Raw genomic sequence first — 26,213 nt, forward strand, 5'->3', positions numbered from 1 at the left:
CTGATATTAATTGTGCCTCTCCCCTCTAGTTATGAATAAACTGAACAATGTTAAGGCCAACTTCTGTGCTTGTCTTTGAATAGGAGAATGGAATCTAGGATACATGTGAGGAAGACAGTCTTAGAAGACTAACTCTTATCTGGCACAAGAAAAAGAAGGGGCTCCAAGCATTAAAATATTTAGTAGGCATCTATTATTAGCCAAGCAGAACTGCTCTAGGTCCTCGTTTCAGAATTCACAGCCTAAAAAAAAAAGAAATGCATGTAAGTAAGTAAACTACAATCTGACAAGATAAATTCTAAGCAGCAGTATGGAATAAACAATATGGAATTACAGAATAGGATCGGGGAATTTGAGGAGTCAGGGCAGGCTTCAGCGAAGATGGTATAAGCTTTAAAAAACAAGAGATTACTACCCTGGGATGGGAGTAGAAAAGAGGGTTCCAGACAGACTAGAACAGCATGTATGAAGACAGGCATGAAAACCAGGTATGCCTGTATGTGGAAGCTATTGGAAGTTTTAAACAAGAAAGTAATGTGATCAGTTTCACAGAAACTCAAGCAGTAGTGTAGAAGGTAGAAGAACAAAAAGTAAATAGCAGTAAGAAGACCAGTGAAGAGGCTGTTAACAAAAACCTGAGTGATCTTAACTATCTGAACCAAAGCAGTTAAACATGGGCAGAGAGAATGAGACAGACATACCCAATGATACATTCGACAGTGATGTAAGAGAGGAGGGTCCAAATGGACTTTGGGAAAGCAACCATCCCTTTACTGAGATGGAGAACACAGAAAAAAGATACGGGTTGGAGTTGCTATAAACACAGAGTTCCAGTTATTTATGGACCACTGAAGTAGAGTGGTTCAGTAGACAGAAAAATCCCACACATATGATTTAAGTAAACCATATATTCTACACTGGCATGTAGACAATGAAGGACATGACCTATTTATATCCAAGAAGCTAAACTTCCTATTTCCGGCAAATACCATTTAAACAGATCTGCTATCAAGAACTCACCCAATCAGCAATTAGCTCAACTTTGCTTTGAGAAGTAAAAGCACTTCACTGAAACTTAACCTCTATTCTAGCCCCCTCTAAAATTCTACATACCTGTCTCAAGAAAAGCCACATTTCACATAAGTTTCTCCCTTGCCCAAGCAACAATTTGAAATAAATATGATCAAACATTTCAGATGAGCAAGTTATGAATTTTTTTTTCTTTTACAATTTCAAGGCTGGGACACCTGGGTGCCTTAGTCTACTAAGCCTCTGCTCTCAGCTCAGGTAATGATCCCAGAGGTCCTGGGATTGAGCCCGGCATCGGGTTCCCTGCCCAGTGGAGAGCCTGCTTCTCCCTCTGCCCCTCCCCCTGCTCAAGCTCTCTTTCTCAAATAAATAAATTTTAAAAATCTTAAAAAAAAAAAAAAAGAGTTTTACAATTTCAAAGCTGTCCTCTGAGTGTAACCTGAGTATTCTCATTCGTTTTGCTTATCAGAACTAGTGGACTCCCAAGCAAGCAAAAATACCTTGAGACTTTTGTGCTTCCTGGCAGATATATATGTCATTATTTCTACCCTAAATCCTACCACACATAATGAATCTCTCAGAGAACTAAAATTACTCAGGGGGAATTTCTAAGAATTTGAAATCCTAACCCCATGTCCCAACCTGTAACTGTTAACCTGAGGCCCACTATAAACAGAATAGTCCTTTTTTCTGTCTCCAGAAAGCTCCTCCAGCAAATTAATGGGAACCATGAAATAAAAAAAGCCTTCTGCTGAAGGCTCGTTTCTACAGATACTAGTTCTCCCACACATAACCATATTATATCTGATTTAGATATTTGTGTTCCTGTAGCAACAAGATTCAGGAAGTAATTCACAAGTTAGTTGTAGTTGCAGATTTTCCTGGTACTTGGAAAAACTGGGATTTCTGTAGCTTTTAAAAGTTTTCCAGTCTCTCTGTTTGTATCTATATTACATGTTTCCTGGTATCTGGAGTCTTAACTGCTACTGCATGGATGCTATCTTACCAAATAATGCAGCAGGTAATCCTGAGACCAAAAAAATGATACAATCTTGCTGATCATCAAAACCATGATCTCTATTTTTAAGAACATACAGCAGTGCAGATCTGAATAATATTTAGTAGCCTCTCCTGTGACCTGACCAAGGAGAGTCAATAGGGATCTGAGATTTAAAAATTCCATTTTTCTGCCTCAAGACATAATTCACACACTGAGGAAGCATATACATAAAACATGGCCTAAAGGCCATGATTCACCTGTATAAAAGGAAGCTCAAATTTCTACTTTTGGCAGTCAATGAACAGATAAGCTTTCAAGAATTAGTTCCTCTTTTTTTAGTTCAGTACACTATGCCATTTAAATTTAATCTAAATTCTACCCTTCCCCAAAATCACATATAACCTTTCTTCTACTTTCATTTGGTGAGAAGCTGCAATTCTGCCTGTAGCTCCCCCTTGTCCAAGCCAAGAATGTGAAACACATTTAGCTTCTGATTTTCATACGAATGAATTGTCATTTTAATGAGTAGTATTTGGGAGTTATCTATGTATACTACTAATATACAGACAGAGAAAACAAGAATGGATCACCTACGAATAATTAAAACCTGAAAGGATGGAGAGAAGAGATGAAGCCAGTGAAGATGAGAAATGAGGTCAGAAAAAGTAATCTTAGAGATTCTTTCCAGCAAGAAGAATGTGCTTCCTAGAAGACTACTGCCTGATGATCTTTGCAATACAACAGAAAAAGATCTAGGTCTACCTGGCCAAATCCCCAATAATAACACCTCCATAATACTCCTGAATAAGAGATATTCAACAAAACATAAATGTATCCTGCACAAAGCAGGCTCTCACTTTTGTGGAGACAATGTACAAATGAAAAGTGAACATTACTCTGGACAAGATAATTTGGCAGAAACAGAAAAAAAATCTGATAAACAACCTAGTTACAGGCAGACTTTGGAAGCTTGCAGCTTCAATAACCAAAGGAGAAGTATCAATATGATATTCAGAATGTTCTTTTAAAGAGACTGCAAATACCTGGCACTTTCATGCTGACTTTTTGTATCTTCACATGTATGGCACGCAATCATTTTGCAGGGGCTCAATGTGGTTTCAAAAGCTTTTTCAACACAGCACCCCCAGAAGTGACCACCCACAAAGGGCAGAATATGCAAAAGAGATGAGAAATTCTTGTGCATTCTACATAGAAAGATTTAATAAGTTTCTTTTTTTTAAAGATTTATTTGAGAGAGATTGGGAGAGCACACATGGCGGGGGGATGGACAGAGAGGGAATGAGAGGGACAAGGAGACCCCACACTGAGCACAGAGCTGGCCACGAGCAATCCCAGGACCTGGAGGTCACGACCTGAACTGAAACCAAGAGTCAAGACAACCAACCAACTGGGATACCGAGGCACACCAAGTTTATCTATTTTAAAACAATAAAAAGTTTAGACTTCTGGTTTCCAGTTCCACATGTTAGTCACACTTTGTCCTAACAAGTAAAAAACTGTAGAGGGTAAAAAATCAATAACTCTTCTTGGGTCCGTAAGCAAGGGGAGGACACAAGAAAACAACTGCCCCCAAGACAGGAAAGACAAAAAATAAAGGGATCTCAGCTTACCAGAGCAATTCAGGAGTGGAAACTCCAATAGGAATTAGTAGGTAAATCTGAACATCCAACTCTTGATTTTGGTTCAGGTCATAATCTCAGGTTTGTGAGAGGAGTCCTGCATTGGGCTCCATGCACAGGGTGTGGAGCCTGCTTGGGATTCTCTCTCTCTACCCCTCCTCCCTTTCAATCAATCAATCAATCAAATCTTTAAAAAAAATTGCTGGAGGATCAGTGCAGAGAAGTCTGATAGTTAAAAACTCCAGGACTCAGTCATAGGAGAACCCCCAAAATATTATGAAATTTACCTCCATAAGCTTGACCAGATTCCCACAGGAAATAATAGGGAAAATTCCCCTTATGTTTGCCAGAGCAGTCTGTTCTTCTTAACAAGGCCTACCCTTAGGAAAAACTAGTTAATCAGAACCTAGCATGCTGGGATATTATCAGAACCTAACTGACCTAGGGAAGGGCAATACCCAACCCCAGCCCAGTCTAGTCATCCTGTCCCACCTAAGGGGGGAGGAAGAAAACTGAGAACCGCTAATGAAGCTCACAGTCCAGAGTATTAGTCTCATTAATAGACTGAGACCTAATTACAGGACTACAGAGACCTTCCTCTCCCCTTACACCTCACCACCACATAACTAAAGGCCTATTTACAGCCGTTCCTTATACCCAGTATATCATGTGTGGCCATGTAGAAAAAAATTACAAGGCATACTAAAAGCAAAAAACACAATTTGAAGAGACAAAGCAAGCATCAAAAGTAGACATGGCAAAATATTCCTGGAATTATCAGATCAGGAATTTAAAACTACTATGGCTCTAGTGAGTAAGAACACATGGGCAATGTAAGCAGGGAGATAGAAATCCTAAGAAAAAAACAGTAAGAAATGCTAGAGATCAAAAACAATTGTAACAGACATGAAGAATGCCTTTGATGGGGGCGCCTGGGTGGCTCAGTCGTTAAGTGTCTGCCTTCAGCTCAGGTCATGATCCCAGGGGATCGAGACCCACATGGGGCTCCCTGCTGGGCGGTAAGCCTGCTTCTCCCTCTCACTCTGTCCCTGCTTGTGTTCCCTCTCTCGCTGTCTCTTCAAATAAATAAATAAAATCTTAAAAAAAAAAAAAAAAAAAGAATGCCTTTGATGGGCTTATTAGTAGCCTGGAAACCGTTCAGGCAAGAACTCTTGAGCTAGAGGACAACAGATCAATAGAATCCTCAAAAACTGAAACGGAAAAAGAACAAAGACTGGGGGGGGGGGACAGAATAGAATATCCAAGAACTGTGGGTTAACCTCAAAGGATTTAACATACATGTAATGGGAATATCAAGAGGAGAAAAAAGGAGAGAAAGGAACACAATAAATAATTGAAACAACAGTGCCTGAGAATTTCCCAAAATTAATGTCAAACCCCACACCATAGATCCAGGAAGCTCAGAGAACACCAAGCAGAATAAATGCCAAAAACACTATACATGGCATATCATTATCATACTACAGAAATTCAAAGACAAAGAAAAAAAAAGCCCGGGGCGCCTGGGTGGCACAGCGGTTGGGCGTCTGCCTTCGGCTCAGGGCATCTGCCTTCGGCTCAGGGCGTGATCCCGGTGTTCTGGGATCGAGCCCCACATCAGGCTCTTCCGCTATGAGCCTGCTTCTTCCTCTCCCACTCACCCTGCTTGTGTTCCCTCTCTCGCTGGCTGTCTCTATCTCTGTCGAATAAATAAATAAAATCTTTAAAAAAAAAAAAAAAGAAAAAAAAGAAAAAAAAGCCTGAAAGAAGCCAGAGGAAATGGTTACACTTAAAAAAAAAAAAAAAAAGTAAAGTACAAAGTGCATCCTGCACTTTGGACTTACTTACACTGCATTACAGCTGCTAGCAGAACTACCCCTCTGACTTGACTTAATATATCTTACTATTTTCTCCTACACCTAGAAATGAGCCTACCTTTCAACAGAAGTTAAATAAATGAGGGAAGATATTTAGAAAGGAAAAAATGAACTTAGATGATACATAATGGTAAAGAATTACTGCTTACTAAAGCTGATCTTACATAATTTAACCAGGCATCTTCAAACTGGAATAAGCATGTGTACTCCTGACCTACACAAAAGCTTTACAGGGAACTATCCAGGGCTAGGATAGTTTTCCAATAATTCAATTTACAGGTTATCAATTTTCCTGAAGTCTTTCTATCCAAATCAACCTAAGAACAGGCCTATGTATCTGGGTGGGTATCTCTCCTTCCCTAATCCTTTCATAAGATCAGGAATCATTCATTCACTCAAATATTGATTTATCTACTGCACCCCATGCACTGTACAAGGTGCTAGAAATACCAACAATAAACAGAACAAACATGCATACAACAAATTAATAATTCTTATGTACTATGTAAAAGATACAAAAAGGAACTGTGGATTTTATAGTCAATAGGAGAAAAGGAGCTATTTAAGACAGAGGAATCAAGGGACGCTTGGGTGGTTCAGTCGGTTAAGCATCTCGTTTGGCTCAGCTCATGATCCCAGAGCCCTGAGATCAAACCCCACACTCCCCAAATCGGGCTCCCTGCTCAGTAGGGAGCCTGCTTCTCCCTCTGCCTGCTCCCCCTGCTTGTGTGATGTGTACTGTGTCAAATAAATTTTAAAAAATAAAAAAGAGGAATCAAGGAGACTTTCAAAAGAATAGACATGTTGGGGAAAAAAAAAAAAAGAAAGGTCAATGTGGCTGGTAAGGAGGAAAATATACAAGAGCTTAAAGAGAGGCCATCTTCTCAAGAATCAAATGGGATTTAAGAACATACAGGATGTGGGACACCTCGGTGGCTCAGCCGGTTTAAGCAGCTGCCTTTGGCTCAGGTCATGATCCTAAGGTCCTGGGATCCAGTCCTGCATCGGGCTCCTTGCTCAGCGGGAAGGCTGCTTCTCCCTGTCTACCACTCCCCCTGCCTGTGTTCACTCTCCCTCTCTGATTTAAAAAAAAAAAAAAATATGTGTGTGTGTGTGTGTGTGTGTGTATACACACGCATATACATATACAGATGTGTAATGAGTAAAATCTTCCTCAGGAATATTGATAATCTTTAATTTTTAAGTATTAAAACCATAAAAACTGAAAAACTGAAGCATCAGAAATTAGAATATAAACCTAAAGAAAATAAAAGGGAAAAATGATCATTATAAAAGCATAAATCAAACAGCAACAGCTACAAAAAAAAAAAAATTTGTTCATGAAAGCAAATTTATTTGATAAAGCTAATACTATAAATTTCCCACAAAACCAAAAAGAAAAAAAATGCACATACAGAAAGATATAAAATATATTTTTAAATTAGCTTAACAGACTGCTGTATTCTACTTTATACCAATAAATTCCTTATTAAAAGTCTCAGCAAATTAAAAATAGATGAAAACACTCTTAACTTCATGAATATATACCAGAAGCTCCAAGATTAAAACTTTTGAAGACTCCTATTTAAAAAGTCAGGAAAAAGCAAGAGTGCCGTTCTGCTAGACTTCCATAATGCCACCAAAAAAAAAATAATAATAATAAGGGAGCAGGGCACTGGAAAAGGAAATAACAGAAGTATCACCTGTAGATAATACAAATACTTTGAAAATCCAGTAGAATCAAATGAAAAGTTATTATAACTAAAAAAAGGCAGCAACAAAGTGATTCTAAGGTTCACCTGAATTATGCACAAGAACACCCAGGATATTTTGAAAAAGAATAATAATCAGGGAGACATACCTTACATCAAATATTAAAACTCCATGAAAAGCAACACTATGGTCTAAAGAAAAGATTATCAGATTAATGCAACAAAAAACAAAGGGTTCAAAAACAGACATGTAAATTTACGTAATTTAAGATATTTTAAAGAAGGATTTAAACAAATATTTAAATTTTAAAAATTAAATTAGATGTACCTAAACAAATAAAAATTCCAGAACGATTGGGGCACCTGCGGTAGCTCAGGTGGTTAAGTGTCTGACTCTTGATTCTGGCTCAAGTCATGATCTTAGGGTCATGAAATCAAGCCCCATATGGGGCTCCCTGCTCAGTAGGGAGTCTGCTTAAAATTCTCTCTCTCCCATTCCTGCTCTCCCCCCCCCATTCTTGCTCTCAAATAAATAAAATCTTTTTTAAAAATTACAGAAGGATTAAGCATTAAAAAAAAACTACACAAGATACATAAAAAAGCAGGAAGAATGCTGCATACTATTAAGATTAGGAAGGCAGGCTAATAAGCAAGATGCAATACCAGAATACTTTAAAAGTTCACATTTCACCTAATAAATTTTTTTAACTTCTATACAAAATCAAGGAAAGACATCATAAGCAAACTTAAAAGGTAAGCAATAGACAAGGAGAAAATATTTGCAACATGTATAAGGCAAATACCCATAATGTACCCTGAATCCTCCCTCAAGACAACTTAAAAGGCAACTTAAAATAGGCAAAATGACTTACTCAACTTCACTAATCAATCACTAAATTGCAAATCAAAACACTGCTATTTACATAAGCTCTATTTTTTGTTTGTGATACTGACAAAAATTAAGATGACTAACAATATCTGGTGTTAGAGTATGCAGAAACAGGAATTCTCAAATCAATGAAGAAAGGCATGGTTTTGGGGACAGAGCCATTTGGCATTTAGAGCATGATTACAGTTATTTGGCCTTAGGAATACACTCCTTGAGATGAAAACTGGATAAATTAAGCTATATATGACTATTACAGAAATCTCTATGGAAACGCACACCCCATTTTAAAATTTATTATCTTTGATCAACATACAATTAAGAACTTTATGGTTGATGTCATTATTTTATCCACATTCCTTAGAAGTGTAATAGTTATGGTGTTGGAAAAATTGGGACAGCCACATGCAGGAGAATGAAACTGGACCATCTCCCTACACCATACACAAAAATAGACTCAAATGGATGAAAGACCTAAACGTAAGACAGGAATCTATCAGAATCCCCGAGGAGGGGGCGCCTGGGTGGCACAGCGGTTAAGTGTCTGCCTTCGGCTCAGGGCGTGATCCCGGCGTTATGGGATCGAGCCCCACATCAGGCTCCTCCACTATGAGCCTGCTTCTTCCTCTCCCACTCCCCCTGCTTGTGTTCCCTCTCTCGCTGGCTGTCTCTATCTCTGTCAAATAAATAAATAAAATCTTTAAAAAAAAAAAAGAATCCCCGAGGAGAACACAGGCAGCAACCTCTGTGACCTCGGCCACAGCAACTTCTTACTAGACATGTCTTCGAGGGCAAGGGAAACAAGGGCAAAAATGAACTATTGGGACTTCATCAAAATAAAAAGCTTTCTGCACAGCAAACCATACAGAGCACTTATGACCTGTCCTCATCAAAGAGCATTTCCTGGGGCACCTGGGTGGCTCTGTCTGTTAAACGTCTTGCCTTCGGCTCAGGTCATGATCCCAGGGTGCTGGGATCAAGCCCCGTGTCAGGCTCCCTGCTCACTGGGGAGCCTGCTTCCCCCTCTCCTCCCCACTCATGTGCTCTCTCTCATTATCCCCTTCTCTCAAATAAATTAATAAAAATCTTAAAAAAAAAAAAAAAAGCTTTCACACAGCAAAGGAAACCATGACAAAACCAAAAGACAAGCAACAGAATGGGAGAAGATATTTGCAAATGTCTTACCAGATAAAGAGCTAGTATCCAAAATCTATGAAGAACTTATCAAACTCAACGCCCAAAGAACAAATAATCCAATCAAGAAACGGGCAGAAGACACGAACAGACATTTCTCCAAAAAAGACACACAAATGGCCAACAGACACATGAAAAAATGTTCAACATCACTCGGCATCAGGGATACATAAATCAAAACCACAATGCAATACCACCTCACACCAGTGAGAATGGCTAAAATTAACAAGTCAGGAAACACAGATGTTGGCAAAGGTGCAGAGAAAAGGGAACCCTCCTACACTGTTAGTAGGAATGGATGCTGGTCCAGCCACTCTGGAAAACAGTATGAAGGTTCCTCAAAAAGTTAAAAATAGAGCACCCTATGACCCAGCAATTGCACTACTAAGTATCTACCCCAAAGATGCAAATGTAGCAATCTGAAGGGGCACCTGCACCCCAATGTTTATAGCAGGCAATGTCCACAACAGCCAAACTATGGAAAGAGACCAGATACCATCAACAGATGAATGGATAAAGATGATGTGGGGTATGTGTGTGTATTCAATGGCATACTTAATACTCAGCCATCAAAAAAATGAAATCTTGCCATTTGCAATGACATGGATGGAACTAGAGGGTTAATGCTAAGCAAAATAAGTCAATCAGAGAAAGACAATTATCATATATGATCACACTCATGCGGAATTTAAGAAACAAAACAGGATCACAGGGAAAGAGAAGAAAAAATAAAACTAGATGAAATCAGAGAGGGAGACAAACCACAAGAGACTCTTAATCATAAGAAACAAACGGAGGGTTGCTGGAGGGGATGGGGGTGAGGGGATGGGGAAAATAGTTGATGGACATTAAGGAGGGCACGTGATGTAATGAGCACTTGGTGTTATATAAGACTGATGAATCACTGACCTCTACCTCTGAAACTAATAATACATTATGTTAACTAATTGAATTTAATTTTTTTTAAAATGAGAAAAAATACGATTTACTTCAAAAAAAAAGGAGTAATAGTAGACAGACACATTAGCTCAGAACTTCAATACATATATTTTAACATACACAGGTACCTTAAACCCTAAAATAATCTCATTTATCCTTTTAAAAAATTCAATAAAATTAACAGTTATAAATACTAAACAGTATCTGACAAATAGATGCCAATGAAAGAAAACATACCAAAAGAACTGTCTCTGTTCTTTGGCCAAATCAAAAAATAACACTGTACTGTATTAGCTGAATCCTCACCTCTCAAAGCAGCCTGAATCTGTCAAAAGTTCTGACCTTGTATTGGCTCTTTCAGGAAATCTAACGAACAAAAATTCTCATACAGGTATGCAATAAACATATATACAAGAATGGTGATCACAGCATTGTTTGTGATAGCAAAAAATCCTAAAAGTCTATATATGTCTGTCAAAAGGAATATGGTAATGAGGATATAGCCAAAGCTATACATGCTGACATGGAATTCAACATATGTATACAACATACATTAATTTTTTTAAAAAGCAAGTTGTAGGGCAAAATATATATAACATGATCTATTTTAGCAATACAAAAAAAAAAATCCAAACACCTAAACATATGTTTGTGATTTTGAGTTCTGTTCACTATATTTCAGCCACATTTGCCATCTTTCTCTTTATGTTGCCAAGCTCATTCTCATTTTAGAATCTTTTTACTAGTGCAACCCTTCCATCTGGAACAGAATGCTTTCGTCCTAACCACCTCCCCAAGATTTTGCCATTGCTAGCTCCTTCATGAATTCTAACAGGATTCTAACTTTGCCATTTTCTCATGTCTCCTTCTCTTCTCTTTTTTCAACACAGCACTTTTATAGTCTCTAAGCCCCTTGAAGGCAGAGTATTTATCTACAATATCCCCAGAACCCTGCACTGTGCCTGGCATATAGCAGTTAATAAATTATTTGCTAAAGAATGCAGCAATGGTAATGACTCAATAAAGGAGCTCAAATTAGACAACCTTAACATTTCACATTTTCATGATCAAACACACATACCTCCAAATAACATCGGGAATAAGCAAGACAAAAGGAAAATTTATCAGTTGGTCTATTTTCTGTGTGTAGAGAAAATATTTTTATGTATCTGCATAGTTAGGGCTATTTGAGCATACAAATCTGTCCCGCAAGAGAAGTCCTAAAAAATTAAAGGTAACTGAATAGATAAGTAAGATTTACCTCTTTAGAAGTATGTGTTTATATTTCAGGGGGTATGAGACTACGGAGACATTCATGGTTTATTAAATTCTGACACCTGTCTGATCTCCCTACCCCTCCCCACATTCATTTACATTCCAAAGATTTAAGAACCTAAGATCCTCCCCTTCTGTAACCAAGGAGAACACGTTCGAGCTGAGGAGCAAAGGTCTCCCTCCCTCTTTCAGGAGGTGGGCAACACCTATACAAGCTCCCAGATCCATGTTTTTCAAGTTCCTTACCTACCAACTGAACATCCAGGTCTTACTGCATCACTCTGGGAGGGAAGAACTGGGGCAAGGGGGTTTTTGCTGTAATAATTAATCCATCCCTGCACTTTCAGGGAAATATGAATACATTAAAATTAAAAATTTATCATCTATTACAATTTGGCTTCTAAAATTTATCATGTAATTCAAGCTTTAAGAAGAAGAACAATTTTTTAAATGAATGTAAAAATTACTTTCAGGACAAAAATACATTAAGCCCCCAACTTAGAAACTAAAATCTCCATTCTAAGTTTTTCCATTAAAAACATACTCTAGAGGTGCCTGGGTGGCCCAGCCGGTTAAGCATGCAACACTCGAATGTGGCCCAGGTCATGCTCTTTGGCCTCCCTCCGACATCAGCAGGGAGTCTGCTTCTCTCCCTCTACTTCTGCCCCTCTCCCTGCTTGCATGCTCTCTCTCTCTCTCTCCCCCTCTCTCTCCCCCTCTAAAATAAAATAAAACCTTAAAAAAAATACTATATTTAGAGGCACGTGGGTGGCAGAGTCAGCTAAGTGTCAGACTCTCGGTTTCAGCTTAGGTCTCTGGGTGTGGAGCCTGCTTGGGCTTCTCTTTCCCTCTGTTCCGTCCTCCCCGCCCCACCCCCTCATGCACATACTCTCTCCCTCTCTCTAATAAATAAATCTTTAAAAAAAAATACTATATTTACATAATGAATTTAATGAAGTGTATGAACTCCTGGAAAATTTGTATACTAGGTTCAATTACGTTATGGATTACTTTTCTGAAGACTAGTCTAAGGACCTAACCACTAATCACAACACTGTTCCTACATAAATATTCTTTTAATAGTGCCTGGCAAATAGACGCTCCCCAAAGGGCCATTTTTTTAATCCCACCCCTAATCTACAATCCTTATATTGGTTGAGGGGAGTATTAAAAAATCATGGTCAAGTCTTAGAGATTAGATGTGGCAAAGAACAGGTTTCATGTGCAAAATGGAAACAACAGTAATACTTAACATTCCCATTCAACTCTTTCAAGACCCCCAAGACCCTCAAACCCCTGAACAGGCCATACATTTGCTCCCAAGACCATTCTCTAGCTCCCCTAGAAGGAAAAATGGATAGACTAAACCATAAATTCCTCAAGAATAAGGACAGAGAACTTTGAATTTTAGGTATGTCTTTATTTTATGGTATAACAAATGAAACACCCAGAAAGTATGGTAAATGATTTTTGGAACTAGATCAGCTTGCATATGCATCCTAGTACTGGCTGCTACTGGTTATGAACCTATATCCAAATTTCTCAAGGTCTTTTTTTTTTTTTAATCTGCAAAGTGACGAAATGTCCAGGGTCATTGGGAAAGCTGAATGAGATGTTCATTTATATATATTTCACGAATGATGGTCATAAAATGGAGAGGGCATCATTGCCTTGATTTGTTTCAATAAATAAGCATTCTTATTTCTCAGCCCCCCTCCACCCAACATGTAAAAGATGAGGGAGAAAAATTACTTAGCCACTCCCTAACTTACTAAAAATTTTACATTAATCACTTTTTAAAAAGATTGAATTATTTTAGAAAGAAACATAAAAGTGTTTGGTTATTTGTCGCATGTGATTTAAAAAAAAAAAAAAATCAAGACTACTCTTTAAAGAGTTTTCAGTAACGAAAAATTGCCAGAAAGAGATTTGTCAGCTGTCTACTGCTAGTAAACTGTACGTGGCTGAATACTTAGTGTAGTTCCTGGAAGCTTAAAAGAAAAAGAGAAAATACTGGATAGAGACATTTCTGTCCCAGACTTCATTAGAAACTTGTGTCATCTTTATAAAAGGGACACAAAATAACATAAAGAAGCTCATCTTGAACCACAGGTTTGCAGAACATCCAAAGACATTCAAATGGATGTCGCTTGGATTATCCCTCCCCCTCCTCGAACACAATCTTTGAGGGACTAAGATAATACAGGCCAGGTACACTGGAGTCTGATCATTAAGGATATAGGACAAGGGGCGCCTGGGTAGCTCAGTTGGTTAAGTGTCTGCCTTCAGCTCAGGTCATGATCCCAGGAGCCTGCTTCTCACTCTCCCTGTCGCTCCCCCTGTTCGTACTCTGTCAAATAAATAAATAAATAAAATCTTTAAGGAAAAAAAAAAGGATATAGGACGAAAGTGTTAAGAACATACATGGCCTTGGGGTGTCTGGGTGGCTCAGTTGGTTAAGCGTCTGTTTTCAGCTCAGGTCATGATCTTGGAGACTTGGGATGGAGCCCCACATCAGGCTCCCTGCTCAGTGGGAAGTGTGCTTGTCTCCCTCTATGCCCCTCCCCCTGCTTGTGCTCTCTCTTTCTCTTAAATAAATAAATAAAATAAAATAAAATAAAAAAAGAAAAAAGAACCTACATGGCCTTTGTCCTTTGGTCAGAGTCCCAACGCATCAAAGTCTCAAGTGAGACCCTAGAACATGCTGGGTCACAGTGAATTCATAACATAATTCTCAGTAAGAGCCTCACGTGTACATTTTCTGTAGTATAGCTGAAAGAATTCATATTAAATAGCAGATGTGCAGGCAAAAGGCTGACCCTGTGTTGTAAAATTTTAGGAGTCTAAACTGTACTCTTACCAAAGTATAGCTGTAACAAAACAACCACAAGGAAGCTTCCAAACTGGATAAAACATTTTTCCCCAAAAAGGGGGCTTTAAATATAAATTATTCTGAGCTAAAACTTCAAAGTTCTGTGCCAAAGAATGTTCACCAGTTGCTTTAATCATAAAAATTGCCTGGTCTATTCAGAATATCTTAAATAGAACTAAAGACTAATATGGGTAAGCTATAAATTATAACCCCCCCCAAAAGGAGAAAGAGTTTAGGTAAATGGGGTTGTTCAGAAATGTCCATTTACACTTTGAAAAATGAATGCTGTATTAGTTTCCCACAACTCTAACAAATTACCATACTCCCTTAGTTCTGGAGGCCAGAAGTCCTAAATCAGTATCACTGGGCCAAAATTAAGGTGCTGGCAGGGCTGTGCTTCTTCCAAAGGTTTTATTGGGAACTTGTTTCATCCAACTGGCATTCCTTCCCTTGTGGCCACATTGCCTCCTCTTTGTGTAGGTAATCTCATCTGCCCTGCCTTGCTCTTACAAAGACGCGTGATGACATTTAGAATCCACCCAGATAATCCAGGATAATCTCTTCATAACAAAACCTTTAATTTAATGACATTTGCAAAGACTTCCTCACACACACCCCAGCCCCTAACAAAGTAACATTACAGATTCCAAGAATCAGAATGTGGACATTTTTGGGGGGCCCATTTTTCGGCCTACCATACTTGTCAAAAGTAAACTTAAGTGTAGAAACAATTCCTTGCAGCCAACACTTATGTCTTTCTCCTGTACCTGATTTGTTTTCTTAATTTGTTTTTCAAGTTATGAAATATATATCTGAAAATATAATAAATTTAAATTAGATTATCCCATCTTCCCATGAATAACTTTTCTTCATTTATTTGCTTCCCTAAGCACTAGGAAACAAAACTAAGAAACTCTTCTTATTTTTAAACAAGAAATGTATCTTTTTCTTCCATGGTTATTGTCCTTTCTGAACATAAAGTAAATACAGGTCAAATTAACTCTCAATCTTTAGCATTTTTCTTTTCCTCTTTATAGAACATGTGAATAAGCAAACTATTTGTTCCTTAATTAAAACACTGCTTGCTTACAGGATACAGGTGTTCGATTTTAGAAATGTATTCAAGATTAGGCAAACCATGGAGCAATAATAAATTCTGACTAAGCAATCCAGTTGCCATCATAACACTGCCTGCAGTAAGCATCACCTCATAAAAACCACTTGCAGCAGTTTAATCTAAAACTACAGCTGTAAGACAGACATTAATTTTTGTAAGCTTCTACTGACACAAAGACAGTATTCTTTATTGAAAAAGATGCCACTGTACTAAACATCTGGAATACTCATCTAAATCACTTTGGCAACCTACATCTTTATTTAAAAAGGTAATATAATCAATTCCTAATTGGATTATATCTTATATATTATAGAGCACAGAGCAGAAACCTTTCAAAGATGATTTACCAAATCTTCATTACTCAGTCTTAAGTTTTTGAGTACTGGTAACAATGTTTTCTAGTTTTATATAACTGAGTTATTGTTACAGGGAAAATAACTGTTTTAAGATTTTTTAAAGCACCAATTAAAATGAAGATCTAGATAATTAGTGTGATCTGTGCCCTCCTACCATACTTATCACCCATCACTATCTCACCTCCTCTAACACTGGCTCCTTCATTTTCCCGAACCTCCGCCCCCCTACCCTCGCAACACAGTTTCTTAATGACCCAATTCAGTTTTTCCCCAAGGCTTCAGAATGTATCTACCAATGTCTAATATTAGTCAATACCAGTTGTATCACAGCAGCCTTGTTTTCCTTCTGTCCCTCTGCCTATATTAGAAGCTAGCTAACAGACCCATAAAGGAAAACAGCTGAGTTCAACAGTTTAGGAAACATTTACTGAGAACAACCATGTGATAGGAAAAAAGACCCTCCAAGAGCTTATTGGCTGATGGGTCCTGAACACGTTTTCAAGACAATTTGGTAAATGCTTTTTAAAAGAATACCAAAAAATCAAACCGAAACAAACAACAACAGTCAAACGGAAAAGCAGAAAAGGTGTCCCAGATAAAGAGATTCCCCCTTGAAAGGAGACTTTAAGGTCAAGTGGAAGTTAACCAACTGAGGAAAGGGAAGCAGTCCAGAAGGATCATTATAATAAGCAACGGCACAACTCAGTATGGTGTGTTGGGGAACTCTAACTAGATCACTATTAAATGAGTGAAAAGAGACAGGTAGGGGGTAGCACGGAGTGAGGCTGAAGAATTAAACTGTGGACCAGATCAGGGAAGGCAAAGGTCTCAGGAAAAATCTACAACTGAATGACAAGATTTGCTTCTGAGACAAACAGATCAACTCTGTTAACAGTGGAGGATGGACTTGCAGGAGGCAAGAATACTAGTTAGAAGGCTTATGCAATAATTCAAATAAGAAATGAATACAATGGGGGCGCCTGGGTGGCACAGCTGTTAAGCGTCTGCCTTTGGCTCAGGGCGTGATCCTGGAGTTATGGGATCGGAGCCCCACATCAGGCTCCTCCGCTGGGAGCCTGCTTCTTCCTCTCCCACTCCCCCTGCTTGTGTTCCCTCTCTCGCTGGCTGACTCTATCTCTGTTGAATAAATGAATAAAATCTTTAAAAAAAAAAAAAGAAAAGAAATGAATACAATGATTAATAGTAATGATGAACTAGAGGCAGCAGAGCTGCAAAATACTTAGGAAGCAAAATACATGGGGTGTAGGAAATGAGAAAGGAGAAGAAAGCCGTAAGCTCCCAAGCTTGTGGCTGTTAAGTTGTTGATGCTTAAAAAAAAAAAAAAAAAAAAAAAAAAAAAAATTTAGAAACCAAAACAGGAAATGGTATTTTTGTCACTTCTATTCATCATATTATATTGGAAGTCTAGCCAGATCAATTAGGCATCCACACTGGAAAAGAAAAAGTATCTGTTTACATATGATACAATCTTATATATAGTGAACCCTAAAGATTCCACAAAAAAGTTAAAAACTAAACTGATTAAATGAATTCAGCAAAACTGCAGGGGGGGAAATCAACATACAAAAATCAATTTCATTTCTATACACAATAAACAGTCTGAAAAGGAAATCAAGAAAACGATTCCATTTGCAAAAGCACCAAAAAGAATAACACTAGGAATAAATTTAACCAAGGCAAAGATTTGTACACTGAAAATTATAAAACACTGCTCAAAGACATAAGTGGAAAGACAGCCCATCTTATGTTCATGGATCAGAACACTTAATATTGTTAAGATGACAATATTACCCAAAGCAATCTACAGATTCAATGCAATTCCTATTGAAATCCTGATGGTTTTTGCAGAAATTGAAAAACCCAGCCTTACATTCATATCGAATCTCAGAGAGGGGCGCCTGGGTGGCTCAGTCAATTAAGCATCTGCCTTCAGCTCAGGTCATGATCTTCGGGTCCTGGGATCCAGCCCGGAGTCAGGGTACCTGCCCAGCAGGGAGTCTGTCTGCCCTTCTCTCTCTCTCAAATAAATAAACTCCTTAAAAAAATAAAAGAATCTCAAGAAACCCCGAACAACCAAAATAACCCTGAAAGCGAACAAGTAAGATGACTCAATACTTCCTGCTTCCAGACTTACTTCAAAGCTACAGTAATCAAACTAACTGCGTATTGGCACAAAGACAAACATATAGACCGATCAAAGGAGCAGAATACACAGCCCAGAAGTAAATCCTCACATACATGGGAAGTTATTTTGACACAAATGCCAAGACCATTCAACAGTTTTTTCAACAAAAAGTACTGGGAAAACTGGCTATCCCCACATGCAAAAGAACACAGTTAGACCATAACCCTCTACCATTTAAAAAAATTAAAACAGATCAAAGATCTAAAGGTTATGAACTAAAACTATAAAATCCTATCAAGAGTGAAACGCAACCCACAAAATGGAGAAAATATTTGCAAATCATGTATCTGATAAAGGGTTAATATCCAGAACATACGAAGAATTACTACAATAAAAACAACTCAAAACAATGGGAAAAAGACTTGAATGGACACATTTCTCCAGAGAAGATTTACAGATGGCCAACAATTACATGAAGAAACATTCAATATCACTAATCATTAGAAAGATACAAATCAAAACCACAAGACATCACACTTTATACTCATTAGGATAGCTATATAACTATTACCAAAAACAGAAAACTGCAAGCATTGGTGAAGATGTGGCAAAACTCAAACCCCAGTACACTGCTGTTGGAAATGTAAAATGATATAGCCATTTTTGAAAAAGTATGGCAAGTCCCTCAAAAAATGAAACACAGAATTACCATATGATCCAGCAATTCCAATTCTAGGTATATACCTGAAAGAATTGAAAGCAGGGACCAAAACAGGTATCTGTATACCCATGTTCTTATCATTTATTCCCAATGGCCAAAAGGTGTAAACAATGCAAAATGCCCATCAACAGATAAATGGGTAAACAAAATGTAGTATATATGTACAATGAAATACTATTCTGCCTCAAAATGGAATGAAATTCTGATGCATACTACATATGCATGAACCTTTAAAACACTAAGTTTAAAAAAAAAAAAAAAAGCCAAACAGAGAGACAAAGATTATATGATTCCACTTAGATGAAATACCACAATAGTCCAATTCATAAAAGGTAGAATAATAGTTACCAGGAGCAGGGGGGAGGGAGAAGGTAACGAAGAGCTCCTATTATTGAATATAGAGTTTCAGTTTGGGATGAAGAAAAAGTTCTAGGGAAGGACAGCAGTGATGGTTACATAACAATGTGAATGTACTTAACGCCACTGAGCTCTACAAATAAAAATGGCAAATTTTATATATTTTATGCCAGTAAAAAAAGTTTTTAAAATGTTTTTAAACAGGAAATGGTATGCATTTTCTAGGAAGGGATGAAAAGTTGAATTCAGTTTTAGATGTTACATATGAGGTATGTGCAGGTCATCCAGAAGAATAAACACATCTGAAGCATGAAAGGTTCTGGTGGGAAATTTCAGCTTAGTAGGAGCCAAAACCGTAAGAGAAAAGAACACGCGGGGTTTGGTTTTTCTTTTAAGATTTTACTTATTTATTTGACAGAGAGACAGAGAAAGCACCACCAGGGGGAGCAGGAGAAGGAGAAGTAGGATCCCCGCTGAGCAGGGCCCAATGTGGGGCTTGATCCCAGGACACAGGGATCATGACCTGAGCCGAAGGCAGATAGTTAACCAACTGAGCCACCCAGGCGCCCCAAGAACATGCAATTTATAAAGAAAAAGTGGAATAAGGATCAAAGGAAACTCTGAGCTTGTTAACTGAACTCACAGGTACAGAACAGTACTATTCAACATTATCCCACCATATAGCAATGTTAGGAATTATCTGCATCTGTTTCAAAACACCTCATCAACAATACCTCAACCTGCTATATAAACTATTCTCGGAACACAAGACAAAAATTAAAGTATGAAATCCTATCAGGGCTGAAATAAAGTACCTATTTCACAGAATCCTGTGAAGAATATACGATAGCTATTATTGTTGTTGTAATAAAAATGAGACAACACAGCCTATCCTATCCAACCTACATTTCTAACAACGAAGAGAAAAACTGCATACTGTTCCTGAAGGGTAATAAACATTAATCATAACTTACTATATAGAAGTTAATTTACATTTTGGGATACAACATGGTATCAATTTAAGATAAACTAAAATATTACATTTATAAATTTTTAGTGGCCTTCTCAATTAAGTCTCCAACTGTGGTATACTGAATGGGCTCCCCAAAGTGTCCACATCTTAATGCCCAGAATCTGTGACTATGTCACCTTACAAGACAAAAAGGACTTTGCCAGTGTGATTAAATTAAGAATTTTGAGATGGGGAGATTATCCTAGATTATGTGAGTTTGGTCCAATATAATCAGAAGAGCCCTTATAAGAGAAGGGAATGTGATGGAGACAGGGATAGTAGTCAAAGAGTGAAAACTAAGACGCTATGCTTCTGATCTGAAGACAGAAGAAGGACCCATGAGCCAAGAGGGTGTCAGCAGCCTCTAGAAGATAGAAAAGGAAAAGATATGAATTCTCCCCTAGAGCTTCCACAAGAAATGCAGGCCTGCCAACACCTTGATTTTAATCCCTTATTACCCATTTTGGACTTCTGTCAGAACTGTAAGCAACAGGAGACTAATACACCAGCTGAACCCAAATTATCATGAGAAAGCCAATGGCAGAGTGAAGAAAAATTGAAAAAAATATGTTCATCGGTTTACTTGCCCAATGGACTACTGGCTTCTGTCAAAAGAAAATTCAACACATCCACAGGATGTGTCCACAGGAAAAACAGTCTTACTCTAGAGGAAGTAGTTCTCAAATTATCACCTGGAGAGCTTTTAAACAATTCAGGTAATAAGGTCCCATTTCAGACCAACTGAGTCATTATATCTGGGGCTCCTGATATCTTTAGAAAAATCAGCCAGGTGGTTTTTATGTATAGCCAGGTTTGAAAACTCACTGTTCTAGCTAAAGATTAGTTTTTAGCAATCTAAGGAAACCGATGGCATTTCCAACTACTACTAGAAGTTCCTGAAACTGTCCCCAATAAAGATGTGGTTCACCATTCACTCATTCATTGGTTTCATGTACGTTTTGCTAATTTTATCTCTGACAATAAGTTACCCTAGGTAAGAAGTTGCCTCAGCAAATTCCCAAAGGAAAAACTAGAGGATAAAAAGGCAGGCAAATTTTTTTTATTCTGACAAATACTGCTAAATTGCTATGCCAATTTACCCTTCTACCAATTAAGGATTAGCCAATTTTTTAAGCCTGCCCTATCTAGTAGGTAGGAAACAATATTTCACTGCTGTTTTAATCTGCAAGGCTTCAATCATGAGTGATCAAGTACCTTTCACTGTTTTATTGGCCCTTTTTTTGCCTGTCAATTACTACATACCCATTTGTTAGTTTTTTAAAAAACTGATTTGCGGGGCATCTGCGTGGCTCAGTCAGTTAAGTGTCTGCTTTCAGCTCAGGTCATGCATGATCCTGGGGTCCTGGAATGGAGCCCCACTCAGCAGGGAGCATGCTTTTCCCCTCTGTCTGCCCGTGCCTGCTCCCCACCCCTGGTTGTGCCCTCTCTCTCAAATAAATAAATTAAATAAGCTGATTTGCAAAAATTTTTTCTGTTAAGAAATTGACCTTTTGTCTGTCCGTGAGTGTTAAATATTTTTCCCAGTTTGTTTTCCTATCCTTTGGCTTTGACTTCTTAAGGTCATAGATTCTATTTTCTTACTTATTTTTTTAAACATATTTATCGTTCCCTATATGGCTTCTTTGGAAAGCTAATCCACACTTTAAAATTATAAAAAATGTCCACCATCCACCTAAAGTTTCCTCTAACATTCTCAGCTTCATTTTTTACATTTAAGAATTCAATCTGTGCCCCATTCCCTGCCACCATGTAACTAATTGGCAACATCATTTATTGTTTAGTTTACCTCTTCTCCACTGACAAACTTACCATGCTACCATTTTGACTCATTACAAGATAGGAGAAAAAAAATTTATACATGTGAATATATACATATACACTTATATGCGTATATGAAAATTTTAAAATACAAGCTTAGCATACTAACTTCTTACACTGTCAACAATAAATGTGCTGCCGAACTCAGGTATACAGAATTTACAAATTCCTTAATAAGGCTATGGAATATGAAAGTAAGCATCAGGCACACTGTCTCCTCCTTTTCTTCTGCAAAAGCAATACAACTGTCACCAACCAGGCTGACTCTTCCTTGAAAACTGCGAGTAGTTTCCCCCAGCAGTTTTTCCCATGTTTGTACGCAGCTTTGCAAAATATTTGCTGCCACTAGGTGGAGACAATTTAATAATAGGAATATTAGTTACTGAAATAAGAGCAGCCATAAATCTTCTACAAATATTCTCAAATGGTAAAGAAGTTCTGCCTTAAATTCTTGAGTAAACCAGGGCTAGTTAATTTTGCTGAGGATCCAGTTTCCTTATTTGTAAAATTAAGAATTTAAATAAAGTAGCATCAAGAGCCCTCTTAACTTATATTTAAAAAACTTGCTTAAAAATGTCCTTAACAGTACAGTGCTTGGAGTCCTGTCCTCTTAAGCTAAAAAGGTATGCTACCTTTAGCAACTTCTTTCAACTCGAATACTTCAAACAATCAATCAGTTTTCCTCCAATCTTTTCTTTTCAAAGCAGGTCAAAAGAGACATACTGTTCACACATTTAGGATTCCAAGTTAAAGCCAAGGTTATCTGCACTAAAGAAAATAGCTGATATCATACTTCTCCACATTCATCTGGCTTATTTGCATACATATTTTAAATAATGAACTAGCTATTTATTTTCCTTTTAACTAGTGTCCTTAGGTACTAGAGGCTATACATCTGGGGGATTTTTTTTTCTCTTGAGGTGCTGTTTTTTATTTTTTGCCTCATTTGGTCAGAACCTTCCATTTTTGTTGATTTCCTGAATTCTTAACTGTCCCTCTGTCAAGACATTCCCTACACTGTTACTTTACCTCCCGGTTCTCATCTGCCAGTCTAGATTTTGTAACTCTTCGAAGGATGTCTCAACCTCTGCTTCCCTAAGGGGTTTCCAGTCTACTGCTTCATCCGATTACTTAAATCTAGTGACCTACTGCCAAACCACTGACTCAGTAGTAATTTAGATCTCAGACTTTGGCATAATCTAGGTTCTCAGCCCTGAACACACACCAACTCTATACCACAAACTAACCACATTCTTTGAAAGGGACTACTTTTAATTCTCCCAGTACCCTAAGACTAAGAGACACAAAAGACATTGATAATTTCCTGAGGAAAAAAAAAAATCTTGAGCTCCAAAGTAGAACAAGGGAGGCTACCAACTTCATTTCACATCTCTCCCCAGATCAAAGGAAACTAAACAAGGGAGCACATTAATGTGGCAGCAGTTACCAGCTTACTACTGGGCTGTAGCCTGTTGCTCTGTGTCATCAGCACACGATTGGCCCCCCAAAAACATCTGCAGATTTAATGGCAAAGACAGATCAGTACCTCTATTTTTGAGGGGAGATGTCAAACACAACTCAGGCATAAAGCAAAGCTTAAAAATTTACGTAAGCTTATCATTAATGACAAAGCTAAAAAGTCTAATAACTATTGAGTTTTAGTCCAAAGCCTCATATGCCAGAATAAAAGCTAACTTTTGAATAGTGGTATAGCAAGGTTGTTATCCTTCCTGGGAAGAGAAATGTCCATAAACTGTAGGCTCCTGCCAGAAGCAGAAGTGCTGATGAACACACACATTAGCTTTGGAAAATAACAGCATAGGAAATCACAGCAACACTCCTTTATGTCACTGAAAAAAAAAAAAAACAGCAACAGGGTCTACACTTCTGGCAAAGGCATATCTGTTGAAAAATTAAATTTGTGGTATGACAAAAGAATAGGATTAGATTAAGGAAGATAAGAAAGAAAGCTGAAGGCTGATGCCACCACATTCTCTTATAACAGTAGCTGGAATAATGGAATAACACTTTAAGAAAGTGGCGAGGCAATTCATTTCCAGAAATACAAAAATATCTGTATTCTTTTACCCAGTAATCCCAGTCCTAGAAAATAATGTTATTAATCATATGTAACATTTAGAAGGTTTACCACTTTCTCTGAAATTTTGCTTAATCCTAACAACCCTATGAAGTAGGTACTATTATTTTCCTCATCTAAGAAATAAGGAAATTGAGCCAAAGTGTAAATAAATAAATAAGCAACCTGCTTAAAGGTCTCACAAAAATAAGCGTCAAAGGCAAAACTCAAATATAAGTCTGTTTGACTAAGAAGGCCAAGCCCTTAACCACCATACCAAAGACTACTGGTACAACTACAATAATAATAATATCACCATCGGCAAGGAGACATTTGCAACACCAACATCAGGAAATTTCCTCAATCATTAAATATAACAATTATTAATATGATATGCAATGACTAGTAATACTTGCAAAAGTAAAATGATGGCAGAGGCCACTGATGTGCATCTGTGCTACAATTACAGCTATGTAAAAGTTAGGTTCTAGAAGTTAACACATAGGTGTTAGGAGTTTGTGGAGGGAGTTTCTATTTTTCAACTCCCAAAATGGCACAGACTTTTAACAGTTTTAAGACAACAAAAGAATAGAGAATTGAAGAATGTGTCTCTGGTGTCCCTTTGTCACACAGGGTAGATTTTCTCTTGCAGGAAAAGAAAAACTATTATATCCCTATACATATTCAATAGTAGCAGCCAGACTGGGATTCAGGAGACTCATTCTGGGTTCTTGAAATAATTCCAAAAGATAAATGGATTTAATCTTTCTTCTGTTCTGGACTTCATCTCTTGGTTTCTGCAACTTGCATCAAAAAAATTTTTAAACTGAAAAAAGCAGTTCCTGAGGTTTCAAAGGCCAGGACCTTAGAAGCATGAAAAAGAAATCAGAAACTCTGAGGATAGAAGTTTTACAGCTCTGATAAATCTAAAGATTAGCATAATCTTTTTGTTCATGAAAACAGCAAAAATTTGGCACAGCTCATAAATACTGGAAATCAACATGGTTTTGAGTTAGTCAATATACAGATTTAACCTCTTTATAAAATAAACATGTTTTAAGTGATGTATAGATGTATGTATTTTATGTCCATTAAGGCAGAGTTCCTTATTAGCAATGAAAATATATATATATATATAAATGTGTATATATCAAATTATTTTTTAAAAGCTACTTACTAGCAACCAGACTTTGGTAATCTCTTTTTTTTTTTTAAGATTTTATTTATTTGCCACAGAGAGAGGCAGCGAGAGAGGGAACACAAGCAGGGGGAGTGGGAGAGGGAGAAGCAGGTTTCCCGCTGAGCAGGGAGCCTGAAGCGGGGATCCATCCCAGAACACTGAGGCGAAGGCAGACGCTTAACGACTAGGCCACCCAGGCGCCCCTAGACTTTGGTAATCTTAATGGGAGTTCATATAATGTTAAAAAGAGAAAACCATGTAATACTATAATAAAAACGTGGGGTGCCTGGCTGGCTTAGTCTGTGGAGCATGTAACGTACTGGTTTCAGGGTTCTGAGTTCAAGCCCCACACTTCATGGGGAGATTCCTAAAAATAAAATCTTTAAAAAAAAAAGGTAAGAAAGAAAAAAGACTCAAGTAACTAAAGTAGTGAAATCATTCTCTCCTAAGCAAAACTGATTCTATATTATTAAACAATGAACAGAAAAGAAAACTGACATTAATTCAATACAAGATAGTGTTTGCAGGCACTTTTCATACAGCTTTCCCTCTACCTCTACTTTTTAACAAAAACCTGTAAGTCCATGGCTTTTAACTTTTGAATCCACACCCCCATTGAGAATCTGAAAGAAGTTAAGAATTCTCACCTGGGAGGGCGGGGAGGAAATACCACACAAAAGAACACATGACCTAAATCTCAGAATAATGGTGCCTTAAGAGAGTCCAGAACTGAAGGCCCAAGAACACTTGCTCCAAAAAAGAATTCCAAAACCTAATGAACAGTAAAACCACAGACTATCTTCTCTAAATCCTTCTCAGTTTTCATCAGCTATACTGCAACAAGCTATTGTCAAGGATTACAGATTGATTCTTGCAAATTTATGGAGACAAAGGGTATTGCTTGTTAATTACTTCCATCTGGATGTCACAATGAATTCTGGACCTCCCTACCACCAACATAAACACAATGCTAAAAGGAACCCC

General features: G+C 37.7%; 1 protein-coding gene across 5 annotated transcripts in view; it reads right to left on the reverse strand.

Moving 5' to 3' along the window:
* Positions 1-26,213, reverse strand: part of RNF2 (ring finger protein 2) — a 46,500-nt gene that overhangs the window by 11,882 nt on the left and 8,405 nt on the right. The window lies entirely within an intron of this gene.

The sequence above is a fragment of the Ursus arctos genome, unplaced genomic scaffold (genome assembly GCF_023065955.2).
Source record: "Ursus arctos isolate Adak ecotype North America unplaced genomic scaffold, UrsArc2.0 scaffold_2, whole genome shotgun sequence".
Lineage (NCBI taxonomy): Eukaryota > Metazoa > Chordata > Mammalia > Carnivora > Ursidae > Ursus > Ursus arctos.